The sequence below is a fragment of the Dasypus novemcinctus genome, chromosome 25, assembly GCF_030445035.2.
Source record: "Dasypus novemcinctus isolate mDasNov1 chromosome 25, mDasNov1.1.hap2, whole genome shotgun sequence".
In the NCBI taxonomy this organism is placed as follows: domain Eukaryota; kingdom Metazoa; phylum Chordata; class Mammalia; order Cingulata; family Dasypodidae; genus Dasypus; species Dasypus novemcinctus.
Window position 1 is genome coordinate 9408512 of NC_080697.1, and position 4223 is coordinate 9412734.

Consider the following 4223-nt stretch of genomic DNA (forward strand, 5'->3'; position numbering starts at 1 on the left):
GCAGGAGGATTGCATCCAATATCCATGTGGAATCTAAACCCCCTCTTGACATAGATGTGGAATGGACACAACCAAGCTAAGGTCCACAGGAAGGAGGAATACAGTAAGGATCAGAGTGGACTTAATGATATTCTATTTATGAACTATTGTGGTTAATAATCGAGAAAATGTGGCATTGATGTGGAAAAAGTGGCCATGGTGGCTGCTGGGTGCGGGGAATGGGAGGAAGAGAAGAGATGTGGAGGCATTCTTGGGACTTGGAGTTGTCCTGGGTGGTGCCCCAGGGACAACTGCCAGATGTTGTATGTCCTCCCATGGCCCACTGGATGGAACGTGGGAAAGTGTGGGCTATGGTGTGGAACACGGGACATGGGGTGCAGCGATGCCCGGCGATGTACTCACCAGACACAATGAATGTGACATGATGATGGGGAAGAGTGTTATTGGGGGGGAGTGGTGGGGTGGGGGCGAATGGGGACCTCATATTTTTTTAATGTAATATCTTTTTAAAAAATGAATAAATTGAGTAGAATTTGAAAAAAAAAATCCCCGGCCCCAGCTCCTCCAAAAAGAAATAAATAAAAAATAATTTTAAAATAAAGCGACCTAGGGCTTGCGCCAGAGCGAGGCTGGGAGTCCCTTTTCCTTACAAAATGCCTCCTGCAGCCGCACCCCGCTCTGGCCGGAACCAGGGCTGCAGGCAGCCATAGACAGTTCCTCATGCCAATTTACACACACAGGTCCATTCTCAGCCCAAATCACCCCAGGAGACTTCTAGAATGCAGTGAGCCGGGCACCTTCTTTTTACCATCTCGTATTTATGATTCTAGTGGCCGAGCCCCATGCTGCTCTCCTCATTCCAGCTCGGCTGGGAACACTGTCGCAGTGCCGGGGGGCCACAGAGGGCCCTGGGGATACTGAGGCTGCCAGACCTGGCCCTGGTCCTGAAGGGCCCTGCCGTCTAAGTGAGCAGACCCTCGTAACCCCGTGCAGCCTGGGCATGGGGCCCTGCTGAAAGGTGAAAATGCAGGACATCATATCTCCTGCCATAACCCACTGCATGGACTGGGGGAGAGCATAAACTACAATGTAAACTATCACCCATGGGGTGCAGCAGCGCTCCAAAATGTATTTACCAAACGCAATGAATGTGCCACACTGATGACAGGGGTTGTTGATGCGGGAGGAGCGGGGGTGTGGGGTATGTGGGAACCTCTTATATTTTTTAATGTAACATAAAAAAATAAATACAGAGATGGTAAAGAAACACACACACACAAAGCGGCGGCAGGTCTTAGCCTTGGCCCTCGGGACAGCCGGCAGAGACCCGTCGCTCTCCCCTCCACCGGCCTCCGGGGCCGGCGTGGACGTGCCGGCGTCTTCCACGCCGCAGGCCTGCCCTCCCCCTGCCGAATGAACCCAAACGCCCAGCACGTTCCTCCACGCCGCTGCCTGCTCTGAGCAGCGCCCTCTGCGGAGGGAGGACAGCCTGGGCGCCCGCTGAGGCCGGGGGCCACCCTGCACACTCTAACGGGGTTTCCCCACGGGGGAGTCTCGGGTCCTGGGGGCGGTTCTTGGACTTTGGAGCCGTAACCGTCAGGATTTGGCGGCTGGTTCTACAACTTAGTAACTAAACTTTGTCAGCTTGTGTAAGTGTCCACGTCTGAGCCTCAGCTCCCCCCTTAAAAATGGGAAGGGTGGGAAGCGGCTGTGGCTCAACCAGCTGGGCTCCCATCTACCATACGGGAGGCCATGGGTTCGCGTCCCGGGGCCTCCTGGTGAAGGTGGGCTGGCCCGCACGCTGTGGAGAGCCGTGGGCCCGTGCACTGCAGAGAGCTGACACAGCAAGGTGATGCAACAAAAGGAGACAAGCAGACACAGAAAAAATGCACAGCGAATGGACACAGAGAACAGACAGAAAAAAAAAAAAAAACAAGCCGCAAGGGGGGGGATAAATAAATAAATAAATCTTGAAAAAAAACAACAACGGGAAGGGTACCCTTGAGAGTGGCTCTCGGGACTCGCTTGGGTCTGGTAAGGACTCGGCGGACTGTGGCCTCCTGGCCTCGCCCTCCCCACAGGTCTGCGTTGGAAACATCTGCTCTCCGGGGGGGAATGGAGTCCCGGGGCCTCGGGAGCAGGTGAAGGTTTGTTTTGTTTCCCCACGGCAGGAGACACCAGCAGGTGCCTCCCTGCCATAACTGCCAAGAGGAACGCCTCCAAGGAAGGCAGGCGGCAACCTGCCGAGCCCAGGGTGAGCACGCACCAAGGCCAAGCGAGGCGCGGGGCCGCGCTGTACCCCTCTATCTAGCCGCACGCTTGCGGGCGTCTCCTGGGCACCTCACGGCCCTGGTGTCAGCCAGGCTGACCCGCGTAATGCGCGCCCCACCTGGAGAACAAGGAAGCCGACCCAGCGGCAGGAGCAGGGCAGTGTGCTCCTGGCCTCCCCGTCGGCTGCACTGACAGCTCAGGGTGCCTTCCCTGGAGCCCAGAGGGTCCTGACACTGGCCCTCCTTGCCGTCCTGGACGCTACCAGCTGTGCCACTTACAACGGTGTAGATGGCCCAGAAGTAAACCAATATTATTCCCATAAAGACGTCTCCAAACAATGCTTTACACATTTTCTGGCAGTCAAAAGTGTGTTTGGCAACCAATTGTGAAATGACCTTAACATTCACAGCTAAAGCCCATGTAATACCTAGCTTTGGCTCACGCCCTAACTTCAGATTTTGAAGACCGTGAACAGAAAACATTTGATTCATCCACAGGGATTCTTTTTTAATTCCTTGACATATCTATGAAACAGTCCAGAAGGGGAGGAAGGGTGCCTGCCACCCTAGGGGTGGGGGCCGGGGGCTCCTGGTCTCCGGCAAATGGTCGGAAGCAGAAGGCCCCGTTTTAACGCAGGGTGATACGGAGTTGGCCCAGCCTCACTACCATGAGCCCTTTCCCTCTGAATTTTGAGATGAGTTTGTCTTCATTTGTTTCTCTAGAAACCTCTGTGTTCATTATTTCAAAATTTTTGTTTTGGTAATTATTCTTACTTTGAGAGCAGTTGGTTTGGTTTTATTGTACGTCTGGGACAAGTCATAATATCCACATGCTTCAGCATTTTTCCTAAACATGAGACTGATTTCCCAATTACAGCAGCTTTCAAACATGTATAGTGGCCACACAGTCCTTTAAGCCATGTGCACGGCTTCTCAGCCTGAATCCACAAGGTCGGCCTAAGTGGCCCCGCAACAGAGTACCCAGGAGAGAAAAGTACGTTTGTTCTCACTCATAGCAAAAATGGACGCAGTCAACCCTGGAAATGACATCTGAAAGAAAATTTTGTTTTCAGCTATCCCAAGCAGTTTTCTGATTCCTTTTGCTCCCAGACATTGTTGGGGCCAAAAGCAATTGTAAAGCTTGGCCTGGTTGCAGATATTTTTAAAGACCAAATTAGAGGTGAATGAACTTCAGTAATATAATCGGCCTTTATGGCACAAATTTAATTTTTCTCCACCCGAACCTGTGGAAGTTAGAAAAGATAAGTACGATTGTCCTCATTGACAGGCAAGGAATTGAAGTCCTGAGAGGCTGTGGGATTTGAGTAAGGTGATCCAACAGAGATCAGCAGTAAATCTTGTACTGAGAAAAAGGTCTCTAGCTTCCCAGGTCATTTTATCAGACTCTTTATCTACTTACATCTGCCCAGATTTACTGAAATAAACTTTACATTGTAACAACACATATCTGGCAAAAGCTGAGACAGTTTCTCTCAACTCGTATGACGTCCACATTTAGCTTATATTCTGCCACCAGCCATGGATTCTAGTTAATACATCATATTAACTGAAGAGAAGGTTTTGCTTCGATAAGTACTTCTCTATCTGGACAAGGAGATACTAAGAAATCTGTAAGGCCCAATTTTAGAAGAGAAAAAAATCCTCTCCCCTTAGGAAATACTTTGACTGTGAAGAAAAATAGCCTAATACTTTAGGAAAGTTTGGATAAATCCCTGGAATTCCATTGTCAAAAAATTTATGAGACTCAAAAATCTATGAAGACATTAACATTAAAAATTATCATCTGTAAACCAGACAAGGGAATAGGGTAAAAAAAAAAAAGAAATCACACTCCCAATCACAAGATTCGTTAGATTGTTTTCTTTGCAAAAGAAAAATAATAAAAGGCTCAATTTTACTGAGTGAAAACTCAAGAAATTGCACAAGTATCCA